The sequence below is a fragment of the Myodes glareolus genome, chromosome 9 (genome assembly GCF_982192425.1).
Source record: "Myodes glareolus chromosome 9, mMyoGla1.1, whole genome shotgun sequence".
Classification (NCBI taxonomy): Eukaryota; Metazoa; Chordata; class Mammalia; order Rodentia; family Cricetidae; genus Myodes; species Myodes glareolus.
The window spans coordinates 25,621,608-25,634,642 of NC_142034.1; positions in this window are offsets into that span (position 1 = coordinate 25,621,608).

Sequence of the window (13,035 nt, forward strand, 5' to 3'; positions counted from 1 at the left end):
GGGTATGTCTCAAGTGTCACAGGGACATCAGAAATAGTGCATACCAACACATACATGGCACTCCTGGGTTTGAGGCTGACCTCACCACCCAGTGGTGTGCTGGTAAACATTTAGCTATCAACTCTCCTCCATTTGCTCAACGGATCAGACAGTAGGAAGAGTCACACATAAGCCATCTTGCTCTGTGTGAGAGGTGGCTGCAGCCACCACGGTAGAATCCTTAGTAGAGATCACATGGCTCAGGGAGACGGGAGCCCCTGGGATGCTGAACCTGGGCAGTAGTAACTCTCATGAGGTCAGCTTTTCCTGGGAGTTGGGGGTACCCCCTTCCCGAGCTTCCCTCATCCCCTACTTCTAGGCACCTCACCTCACTTTGCTACCTTTTCTCTTCTCCTCCTGCATCCCTTGGGCTATGAGGGATGTGACATTCTCACACGGCCTCCTTTTCTTTGCTTCCTCCTCTTGTGGCCCAGGTCACCAGCGAACACAGAATGGCTTCCCGAGAGAAAGGCACGGGAGTGCTGTGTATTGCTCAAACTCCACGCCTGGACTGCATCTGCCTCTTCAGCATCTCCTTTCTTGTCACTTCGTCTAGGTCATGAGGCCAAATGTGTGGCCTACCCTGGGAGCGTGGGGAAGGGGAGAGGAGCTGCATTTTGCAGAATGGTCTGCAGTTGCAGGCGAGGCTCTGCATCCTGGAAGCCTGGGGTCACTTCTCAGTGACCGCTCCTAGCATGAAGATAGGAAGGAACTGGACTAGGTCATTTCAATCTATTTTCCAGAGCTGACTTATTGGCATTCTGTATTTCTAGATTCTTCTAAATGCTACTCAGTGAGACATTTTCTTAGAACTCACCTCCATTACTTCCCCTACAGGTCATGAGAAGGTAGCGAGGGTGGGTTGGGAAAACCGATCATTCCTGACAAGGTGTCAGGAGAGGAGAATAAAGGAGAAAGGGAAGAAAGTGAAGATGAATCTATTTGGAAGAAAAGAAGACAAAAGGAGGAAGGGGAAAGAGGAAAGGCAAAGAAAGGAGAGGAAGGGAAGGGGTAAATGTCAGGAGGAAGGGGAAAGGAAATGGGAAAGGAAAGGAAGAAAGGAGAGTCAGGGGCATTGGCAAAGGGTTGTCCCAGTGTTCAGAAACCATGCCAGAGATATGGGGGTGGGGAGGGGAGAAGCTTAGTTAGCTATCGCAGCCATCCTGTCTGTGTGATCTTGAGTTGGGGACTCAGTTACTGTGCCTCAGTTGCCTGCAGGTGGCCTGGTCTGGGACACAGACCACTCCTCTGCCTAGGGCCAAAGCTCACTCTGCCTTCTGAAAACTGAAACCACAAAATTGGCTTGTGGTTGGGTGCATATCAGTCAATGCTATTCAGTTTGGCTTCCTAAAATGACTAAAGGGGTTAAGAACCCCTTACATTAGACCCCCATGTCTCCCGGTTTCCTCTGGGGGTATTTACTAGTGCCTGAGATGTCCAATACCACCTAGCTGTTGGCTGCAACTTTCCTAGCTTCCTTATCCTACTGCTTAGAGGAGGGAGGGGTTGGGCAGGAGGTAGCAGGGTCCCTGGAAGAGCTAATCTCCCTCTGGCTCACCCTGCTCCACTTCTCAAGGATCAGCCCTGGGGAGAGCAGCGCTGGCTGGAAACATTGGATTCTCTACACAGGCCCTAAGTACCAGTCAAGCTCCTGGACTCGCTGGAGCTAAGGACCCGGCCCTTAGGGTGGAATTCCCCCTAGGTAGGCGGCTGTGTGACCTGGATTGGCCCTTTCCTCCCTCTCAAAAAGTTCTGCTGATGATCTTTCAGGGAAGGAGTGGCGCAGGGGCCAGGAGCAAGGTTCCACATGCCCAGCCCAGGCCCTGGTTGAAGGCCTATGAGAGATCCTAAGCTCTGGTTTTCCAAGGTCGCCTGTCAGGTGATACTGAGTTCAGGGGAGGTGGGCCGAGAGAGAGACGCTTTCCTTTTCCTTCTGGGACCCTTGGCCTCTTTTCCGGCCTCCTTGGGGTGCAATGATGAGGGCACGGAGGGAGGAAGTAGCATTTCCCTTAGTATTCCTTAAATGCATCTTTTAGCAAGTCTGCCGTTTCCATTGGTAAGTGCTGTCCCAAAGCAAGCTAGCCAAGCAAACACACCCGGAAGCCTAGTTCGGACCCCAGTCGGGATCGGGAGGCTGTCCTGCAGGTCGCGCCCACACAGTGCCTGCCTGCCAGGTCCCTGCGGAGGCCCCCTGCCGCAACTGATTCCCGCCAGAAGCGCCCTCTGGAAGTGGGCTCTACCCAGACTCGGGGGTCTTCTGGTGACTCTGAGTCAGCCTAGTTCCCATTAAGCGCCCTACGTACCCTTCTCGATATGAAAGGCTTGGACTCTGTCCACGCTGTCTGTTAGCTGTCTGTTCTGCTAAGGGAGGAGAGGAGCCGAACGTCGGCCCTGCCTTTCCCTGGGACCTAACTCCGCCGTCCCCTCCAGTGCCCCGGTGCTGCTCTCTATCTGACTGTCCACCAGTCTTAGTTTCCTTCTTTCACTCCTCTTTCCTGTTTTCTTTCTCTCTCCATCTCTCTTTCTCTTTCAGCCTCCTCACTCTAAACCTCAGGCCTCCCTAGCCACTCTCTCTGAAGACCCTGCTTCCCTTAGGCGTGGGACCCTCCAGACTCTGGGGCCCTCATCCAGGGCCCGAGGTCTGCTTTTGTTGATTCGGGCTATTGTTTGGACCCGTGGAACAGCAAGAAAGAGGAGGGCCCGCAGAACATAGCCTGTGACTAGTATCCTTTCAATTAAGCACTGGTGCCCCCACAGCCCGCCGTGGGAAAGAAGAATTCTGATATGGAAAGCACCCACCCGTTGGCCGGGCCGTGGTGGATCATGCCTTCAATCCCAGCACTCAGGAGGCAGAGGCAAGTGAATCCCTGGTCTACAAGAGCTAGGCCAGCTAGGACTGTTACACAGGGAAACCCTGTCTCGAAAAACCAAAATAAATAAATAAATAAATAAATAAATAGCACCCACCCGTCATAAACCCTTGAAGCCTGGCACCCAAGAAGCAGGAGAACGAGGCGTTCAAGGCTAGCCTCTGCTACACAGCAAGTTCGAGGCCCGCTTGGGCTGCAATGAGATTTGTCTCAACAAACAAAACACCTGAGTGCCTTCCTCCGAAGTGAGTAGGCTTTTCCTCTGCAGGCGGTGGGGGACATTTAACTCCCTCATACAAAGGGGAGGGTCACTCGCCGGACCGAGAGGAACTTATGGACATAGGAAAGGGCCAGGAACCTATGTACGGACACTGGGCTTCCGTCATTCAGTGACACTAGAAGTGTGACAGCTCCCTCTTTCGCTCCGCCCTCCCTACCTACGGGAGCCCCTCCCCCACAGTCAAACGTGCCTTCTTGGCGCAAAGGCACTGGGCTCTTAGCAGGGGGTGGGGAGCTGCGCTGAGGAGGGGGCAGGAGAGGAACAGGAAGGCAGGTAGGCCCACCCCCGCCAGTGCCCGTGCCCCCCGAGTCCCGCCTCCCCGTGGTTGACTTTTCCCAGCTTCGAGGAAACACCTCCTTTTAGCGGAAAGCGAGATGGTGTGGGGAAGCACTGAGTCTCGGGCACAGGCGTGAGCCTGATTTTCCAGTTTGGGCGGGGCGGAGAGAGATGGCATTGGGGACGCCCGGACCAGGGGGCTGACTCAAAGCCAGAACCACAGGGCTCCTTCACTGTACTGTCGTCGGAGAACAAGAAGCCACCAGGTTTATAAGAAACTGCGATTCATCTCTGTCCTCTTCCACCCCTCTCTAAGGGATTAAGACTCGAGGAAGAACCTGTGGTCCGTGGGCAGGGAAAGGACTCTGTCTCAGAGGCTCTTTCTCGAAGTCTTGTTGTTAAGGGTGCAGATCTTGAAAAGTATCTGGAGTCAGAAGGTGGACCCCTGACCTCCCCAAATGTTGTCAAGCCCCCTCCTCACTCCCAGCCCTAACAATAATTCTTAAATTCCAGTCTGACCCCAGGCAACTTCTGCCGCTTCAAGGAGGACATTCAGGCCCCCCAGAATGGCAGCCAGTCCTTTGGATGGAGAGGGACCGAGCAGCTGGCGGCTGGTTCTGCTTCCCACTTCTTGATCCTTGACTCACAGGTCCCAGGGTGAAAAGAAGAGGAAGGTTTTGGCCAGCAGGGCAGGGTAAGGTGTCCCAGCCTTAGAGAGTGCAGCGCCACCCACAGGGCTGCCCACTCTAGTGCAAGCACATGCCTACCCAGGACCTGGTAGTGGAAGCTTATGCCTGCCCAGATGTCCAGGAATGGGCTCAACAGCCGTTAACAGACATCTCAGAGGGACCAGGAGCATCCCTGCTTCCCACTCCTGCTCCAAGAAGCCAGGACTCCAGGGTGTTTCCCATCTGGACCTATCTTCCTGCGTTCTCACCCTGCCCAGCCTGCTCTCAGCTGTGTGACTGTGCCCATCTATGACCTTTGCCATCCCTCAGGTCATAAAAGTGATGGGGTTGCTGAGTAATGGAGTCCAGTTCTATGGGGTCTACAGGCAGTAAAGGATGTCAGGAGGGGCGGAGGAGTACCAGGCACCTAAGGAGGGTTTGGAGGCTCTCCTTTCTGCAGAAGGACTCCGGGCCAAGACACCCGGAAAGGAATCCAGTAAACAGTCAACTGAGTCTGAGGGCATGGTGCCATTCCCAATGTCCAGTGTTCCCAAGAGTTCAGGGTCCCAGGGAGGCGCATCACCATGTTACCCACTATGTGGCCTTGAGAACCCGTTAACTTCTCTGTGCCTCTGCTTCCTTTCCCCCACCTGTGAGTTAGGCAGAATGGTCCCTGCCAATTCAAATATAATGACAGCAAGGGGTGTGAGTTGCCTGTGGCTGTCCTCTCTGCTTCCTGCTTGTCCATCCCAGCTGCCCAGCAGCAGAGGGGGCAAACAGAACTGGGGTTTTATTTCCCAATTCACAGAGATGAGAGGAAGCAGAAGCCAGATGTGGCCATATGTCCAGAGCAGCAGGTGTTCTGGACACAAGGCATCCCAAGGCCCCAGCGTCTGGGTCAGTGTACGCATGCCCTGCAGGAAATGCAGCGAGGAAATGGGCTGGTATTTCCATTTCCAGTTGCTGCTTCAGTTGCTAAGGACTTGCCTGACCCTCACCAACCTCCCCTCCCTGGTCCACGGTGTCAGACTCTGGTGCCAGTGACAGGGAAGAAACAGATGGGCAGAGGGGGAGGGAGGTGGGCAAGAAGAGGGGGCACTGATGGACCGTCAAGTCAGTCTCCCCCCTGCAACCAGAGACGCTGTCCAGGCCATTTCTAGGTCCTGCACAGAGTGCCAGCTGCCCATGGCCCTGGTGGGACTCTTTGTGACACTCACTGGGTGGCCGGGAGGGGTGGACAGTAGACATCAGGCCCCAGGGAGATCACAGACTTGTGTGTCAGAGCAGATCTACATCTGGGGTGGTAAGTGGGGTTAATCTCAAGGTCAGATCTAGCCAATCCATTTTCATGCCAACATGGCCCTGGGTGTCCTGCATGGGAGCAGCTGAGACTCAGGTGTCCCCTTGACTAGAGACGACAGCATGGCTGGCCTTATCTCTCCACTATCTGTCATTACTTCTAGGTCAGTGTCTAGAGTTCCAAGGACCCTGGACAGTCCTGACTGTTCCCAGAGAGCTCAGAAAAGAAAAGGGGTTGAGAGTGAAGGCTTATGGGAAGATGGCTCAAGGGTAGAAGGGTAGAGACTTAAACTACTGGGTACTCGGCCCCTGTTTGCTTTGCTCCTGGAGATCATCAACTTGCCCTGTGGCCCCAGGACCACTCCATGCTCTGGCTTTTCCAGGCCGCTACTGTCACACTGTTTACAGGAAGGGAGGGGCTCATGGAAGCGCTAAGAATAAACTGGAGGGCCAAAGTGGACCCCACATAGTCTGGTTGGTAAGATGATAGCGGGGAGGCGTCTGAAGAGGCAAGAGCAGGGTGAGCTGGCTGTCTTTGCAGCAGCTAACCAGAGGCTAGCGGGTGAGAAGGACTTCCACGCCGCCACGGGGTCTCTGGTGCTGGCGCATTGGGAGTGTGATGTGGCTAGAGCTCAGTGGATGAAGGAAGAAGTAGCCAGAGGGGCCTGAAAGTAGAATTCCAACCGACCCATGAACGGAGCTGGAGAGGCAGAGGCCGGCTGCTGGCCCAGCAGTCTTCTTGTTCCCTCCGCCCGCCCCTGGAAGCCCTCCTCAGCACCCCCACCTCACAAAAGCCCACAGCCCTGGGGAAGCTGTGTGGCCTTCTCACCACGGACCCAGTGCCGGCTGTGGCTTCTTCCTTCTGACCTATTTTTTAATCATTTGATAAGATCCACCCCCCTCCCAAACCAAACCCTGGCCCCCTGGGCCCGTCAGCTCCACCGCGTGTCAAAACCACCCCTGTCACTTTGCGTTGCTTTCTTAGTCCTGCAGCCCCTCCCCTCAGGGCCTGAGAGCGAAGGCTAATTACCCAGCTGCTGAGTGCCCCCCACCCCTGCCACTCTACCCCAACAGAGGGGACCCTGGAGGTCTGCAGCTAGGAGAAACTGGGACCTCCTTACCCTCCCATTGCAGGGCAGGAAGTCCTTCCTGCTGTCTAACCTCCATTCTTTCCTCTGTCCTTCCCCTAGTGGTGCTGAATGGCAGACGCAAGGACTGATGGTCTAGAGGAGAAGGGACTTTGGGGGCATCTCCTCTAGGGACAGTAAGGGTGTCAGCCTTCGGACCTGAATTTAGAGCCGCCACTCTGGCTCTCTCTGAACTGTAGATGGTGGGCTCATTTTACAGAGCAGAAAACTGAGGTGCAGGGAAAGAAAGGGACAGGTCCAAGGTCATGTAGGGCTGGTGGGGGAGCTAGGATCAGAACCCAGAGCTTCCTGTCTGTCTTTCTGTCTGTTTCTGAGTCTCCCCCACTCTAGTCTGTTTCAGTTTCTCCCTGCTCTGTGTCCACGTGTGTGTCTGTGTTTGTGTATGTGTGTGCGCGTGCATGCGTATCAGTACACAGGTCCTTGTTAGGTGTCTTCCTCAACTGTGTCTCCATATATATTCATTTAAAGATTTTTTTTTGTAAATGTGTGCCAATGTTAGCCTGCGTGTATATATGTGCATCACATGAGTGCCTGGTGCCCTTGGATGCCGAAAGAGGATGTCAGATTCCCTGGAACTGGAGTCACTGATGGTTGTGAGGTGCCCTGCTGGTGCTGAGAACTAAACTTGGGTCCTTTGCAAAAGCAACCAGTGCTCTTAAATGCTGAGCCATGTCTCCAGACCACCACCACCCTCCCCCAGGTCTTTCACTGAATCTGGAGTTGGCTAGATGGCCTGATCATTGGGTCCCAGGAACCCTTCTTCCTGTCTCCTTCCCAGAGCTGGGATCACAAGTGTAGGATACTGTGTTTGTCACAGCGGGAGTACGGGAGACTTACTCAGGTCCTCATTCTGTGAAAAGAGCATTTTATTGACCAAGTCATCCCAACAGTCAGTTTTTCGTTGTTTTTGTTTTTTGTTTTCTGTTCTTGTTTTTGAAACAAGGGGCTCCCTGTGTAGCCCAGGCTAGCCTGGAACTCAGGCTCTTCCTAGCTTACCCTCCTGAGTACTGGCATCCAGGCACATGACACCACACTCCCATCTTAGTCTCTGTGTAACTCAGTCCCTACCCCCTGAGCAAGGACACCACCCTGTGTCCCCTGTGAGCTCCATCCTCAGGTCTGGGGCTGCTCAACTTGCTCCACACCCCATTAGAAACAGATTGAACACCTTGATCTCTCACCCAACATATACCTACTGTCCCCTCGTCCCTCCCTCCCTAGCAGGTCACCAAACAGCCCCGTCACCTTATCCTGTCACATTAGCAAGAAGGGCAAAGCCAAGGGTCCAAAAAGAGGGACCCGCCCAGATGTGCAGATGTTCAACAGCGTCCTGATAGTTGGACTGACCTTGAGACACTGACAGAGCTGGAGATGCAGGGACAGGCAGACAGAAACCCATGATAGCGACTACAGTAGGTTCATGGAGCCAGGGATAGCAGGAGACAGAGACAGATAGAGAACCCATGTACAGGACGCCAGCCACTGCATCCGTTGTTTTGATTTTAGTTATTTTTCAGATAGGATATCATGTAGCCCAGACTGACCTTCAATTTGATATGTAGTTGAGGCTAACCTTGACTCCCTTAGCATCCTTCCTCTACCTCTCATAGATCCAGAAATAGAGGTAGATATGGCCAAGACATGCTATGACACAAAGACCTAGAGACATGTACAGGCTCCAACCAACAAGGCAGAGAAGCACCAAAAGCTTCAGACATGGTGGCACACAACTTTAATCCCAGCACTCAATAGGCAGGCAGATCTCTGTGAGTTCGAGGCCAGCCTAGTCTACTTAGTTCTAAGCCAGCACTTCCTAGTGAGACCTTGTCTCAAGAAAAGAAGGAAGGAAGGAAGGAAGGAAGGAAGGAAGGAAGGAAGGAAGGAAGGAAGGAAGGAAGGAGAGAGACAGAAAAATACAGACTGCTTGGGAAACTTAAGGATCTGGGAGAAATGAGGGCCCAAGCAGGAGATATCTGTGGCCAGAGCCCAGAGGTTAGCCCTTGGGAAGCACAAGCTGGCATGGCCAGATTGTTCTGGAAGCTTTGTGTAAGATGGAATAGGGAGGGACAGAGGAGCCCAGCTACACAGGAGTTAAGGCCACTTCTCCAGTCTTGCCCTGGCTCCTCTCTCCCTCCTCGGCTCAGCTCCCTTTCCCCAAGGCCCTGGCATTCCCCCACCCCCACCTCTGGTAACCAGACCCTGCTTCCTGCTGAGATTAAGGCCTGCCTGCCAGATTCCCTGGGGGGAAGAGGCACTGTCTCCCCCAGGGCCTTCCTAAAGCTTGTGTTTGCCCTCAGTACCCTGACAATCTCAGTTGTTCCAGGTGATTACCTTAAGGGTTAAGGGGACCCTCAACCCTAGGGATGGGGTGCTGGTGGAAAGGAATGAGAAAGTCAGGGCAGGGAGCTCAACGTGGGGCTGCGGTGGCATCTAGGATCAGAGAGTAAAAGTTACCCATCTCGAGAAGTGTGCAGAGTGACAAAGAGTGACTCCTACCCAGCAATGAGAGCCTGGAGCCCTTGACCTTGGAGTAAGCCCTGGGTACTGGGTGCTGGGGATTCCGACCTCCTGCAGCTGTCACTGTTGGGGGTGGGGTGTGTTCTCCAGGTGCTCGGCAGTGCCCTGCCCCCTCTCTGCTAAGCCGACGGTTCCGGCCACAGCCATGCTCTCTGGACTCAGGAGCAGGGAGGGCTTCAGGGTAAGTGAATGACAGTTTGCAGGGCTTCATGTTTGGCGTGTCTGTGCACATGGGAGTAACCCGTGTTTGCACAAGCTGTTGGGTTGCCGGTCTGTCTCTGGGGGCTGAAGTGGGCTGCAGTGTGGGGAAGTCTGGGGCCCATGGTCACCTACCTAGCTAGGAACTCTTTGGGGTCAGGGGACTGATCCTGAATTGGGTCCCCAAGAGTTCCCAGGGCCTAGTTTATCACAGCCCTTGGGGGAATCAGGGAATGTTGTATGGGGTGCGGAGGAAGGCAAGCCTACCCCTCCTTACTGAGACCAGTCTTCTGAACGATGAGTTCTCTTCTGTCTCAAGAACCTAAGGGACTGGGGGGCCCTTTGTTGAGCAGTCTCCTGAGCTAGAGGGAGGAGAGGGAAGAAGCAGGCAGCTGGAAACAAAAGAGAGGCAAACAGTCTGGGCCTCCATTCTGCTCCTGTCTTAGGCCAAGGCTCTCTGCCTTTATAGTCCAAGTGAGTCTCTTTCTCTGACTAGGAAGCCAACGATGTCATGACATTGCAATAGGTTACCCAGCTAGTGAGGGTTGGAGTTGGGGGTTCCCACCAAGTCACTTGTGGAAGATGCCATTTCCCTCTCTTGGGACTTTGGCACCCCAAAGCCTTTTAGCCCCTGAGGTCTTTGATCTCTGCTCTCGGGGACATCTCTTCCTTGCTTCCCCCCTCTGGGGCCTGAGACTTTCTCACTGAGTCACAGTTAAGTATCTGACTTCACGGTTTCTTGCCTCTGGCTCTCTCATGAGTGTATCCTGAGACGGGTGCTCGCAGGCCGCCTTCACTGCTCTAGCCTCTATGGTTCCACAGGCAGAGACTTGGCCCCTGGTGCCTGATCTCTGAGCTATTGGCCCTATGCCCCTGACCAGGGCACCATAATGCCTGCAGTAAGGTTTCTGATGGCCTCCACCTCTAGGCCCTGGCACTGCAAATTTCTGGTACACCTGGCTTGGAGAGGAAGAAGAAGGGGCCTGGAAGTGGGGTGTGAGGCACCCCTGAAGGCCATTGTCACCTCAACCCAAGACACTAAAGTCTGTCAGGCCCCAGAATCGGCATGGCTGGGAACTAGTCCCAGAAACCCACGTGACAGTTTGCTGGGCTAGGCAGTGGCCCAGAGGGATGATGGGACTGTGTGGCCTTGCACGAGCACCTGGAATTCTACGTCTTATACTGGAAAGAAGTCTTGCACGCTTGAACACCACAGGGTGAGGAGAGCCAGTGTCAAGTCAGCAGGTTTAGCTGCAATCTCTCGCTGTTCCCCAGTTTTCAGATCTTTTTTGGAGGACTATCAGACTTACTTTTTTGTGAGGCCAGGGACAGAACTGAGGGCTTTGCATATGTCAGGTAGGTGCTTAGCTACCAAGCCACACCCCAGCCCTTGGCTGGTTTTCATTTACCTGACTTCTAGGAAGAACACTAGCCTGGGGAGTTGACAACAGACCCTCAGCCCTAGCTCTGTGGCCAAGAGGATGTGTGACTTTTGAAGCATTCTGTCTCTCATGTTACCCATTCAGACTGACTTTTGCAATGGGTGCTGGCTGGCTCCATCCTGGATGCCTACTCTTTGTTTCTTTGCTCCTTCCCTATCAGGGCCAGCCTGTGGGTAGGATGTGCTGGCTGTATGAGAGAGGGGCTGGGAGCAGCAGCCACAGGGAAGAGAGGGGATCCCAAGGGGCCTCCTCTCTTCTATCCACTCTTCCCACCTCGCCAGCCCTGGGGTCTGGGAAGGAGGGTGAGGTGGCAGGAAGAGGAGGTGTCACTGCCAGGGCTCCTCTTCTCACCCAAGCTGGCATAGGGGCGGGACTGGCAGTGGTGACACCAGGGCCACTCAGCCCCCGCTTTTTTCACAAGCACTTTCTTTTTTGGGTGGAAGAAATTAGAGGGAATGAGGGTGAAGGGGGTGAGGAATCTAAGGTTAATAAGGCAGGTTCTATGAACCCACCGGATTAGGGGGAGACCACACTCAGCCCCCCGCCCCTTCTTCCAGCGATATGTTCCCAGGACCATCCAGATAAGACAATCAAAGACAATCATAGTCCTTTCTCTCTGCACAGATTTTTGGGAGCTTAGAACATTCTGTTTCGAAGCAGGGGGATGGATCACTCGACCTGAGGGTCAACATGGAAGAGGAGAGAGGGAAAGGCTGAGGAACAAGACTACATTTGGCCGTTCACAAAGGGACACTTAGCAAAAATGTTCCCACAAGGAGTTCTCGGGGTTCAAAATCTTCCCCTCCTGGGGAAATTAGTCACTCTGATGAATCTTGAAATCAGTTTTTCACAACAGGTAGCCAAGGATCCCAGGGTCACTCTCTTCTGAGCTTCTACCCCCTAAGGCATGGGGGATTAAGGGAAAAGGGGTGAGGAGACCTCAATTTCTGGTGCTATCATGAATCCAGGCCCCATTCTCAAGAGATGCACTAATCGTCTCTCCCCCACCCTCCCTGGGTCGTGTCCGTCCCCTGGGGTCCCTAGCTTCACCTTCCCCTGCCAGCCTGCCTCTTGGTTCAGCTCTAGTTGAGAGGAGAGTGTCCCTCTGGGCCCCTGTGGGTGAAGCCCTATTGGGCTGGGACAGAAATGTAGTGATGAGGTCACCCCCCTCTCCCTGAGAGAAGTGGGGTGGGGCAGAGGTGAGGCAGAGAAGACTCCCTTTTAACCGAATAAAACTGTGTGGAGGTATATTTTGGAACATTCTTTAAAATGTAAATCTTTATATATTTAACATGCAAAAAAAATCCAGTACACCTTGTTGATTGAAAAAAAATCCACATGACTAAACAGACTGCGATGTTTATATAAAATCACGCACGCGTGCGTGTGAAAGACAGAGACACAGAGAGAAGGTATACAGGAGGGACATCTGGAAGGATGTTCCTCAAAAATGTCCCTACTGTTTGCTTTGAGGAGCTAAAACTAGGGGTAATTTATATAACCTTGCTTTTCTGCACTGCTAAACTTTCCTATAGAAAGATGTTTTAGTATTGGGGCCAGCAAGATGGTTCAGCAGGTAAAGGCGCTTGCTGTCCAAGCCTTACGACCTGAGTTTGAGCCCCAGAACCCACATAAAGATGGGAGGAGAGCAGACTCCACACTGTTGTCCTTTGAACTCCAAACATGCACCATGGCACACATGCCTACACACAATAAATAGATAACTTTCAAATGACGCTTTCATTTTTATTTACTTATTTTTGAGATAAGATCTCATGTAACCTAGGCTGGCCCAAATTGTAGATGAAGATGACCTTAAACTTTTGAGTCTTTACCACCTTTCTGGTGCTGGGATTACAGTGATTTGCCACCATGCCCCATCTGTATAAAGCTGGGAAAGGAACCAGAGCTTGGTGTATGCAAGGCAGCTCCCCATCAACTGAACTGCATCCTCAGCCCTGAGAACGTTTTTCCTTTTGTAAGAAAGCTCCCAATGGTTCATTTTCAACTGGGAGAAGAAGGATACTTCTCAATGTGTGTGACTTCCCTTAGCAGAATAGAACAGCGGAGAAAGGACACTCCTCCGTCAGAGCATGCGCTGGGCTATTAACCAGCTCTGGGTGCCTGCTAGTCACCTTGTTTCCTCTATAACAGAATGGAAAATGCAGCACACCGACAGCCGCTGATGTAAGATTCACAGCCCCCACCCCCAATACGAATGTTTATTTGCCCCAGCCTACACCATCAGGCCTGAGGGACTGACTTTCAGGCAAAGGAAGTGACTTACCCAGGTCCCAC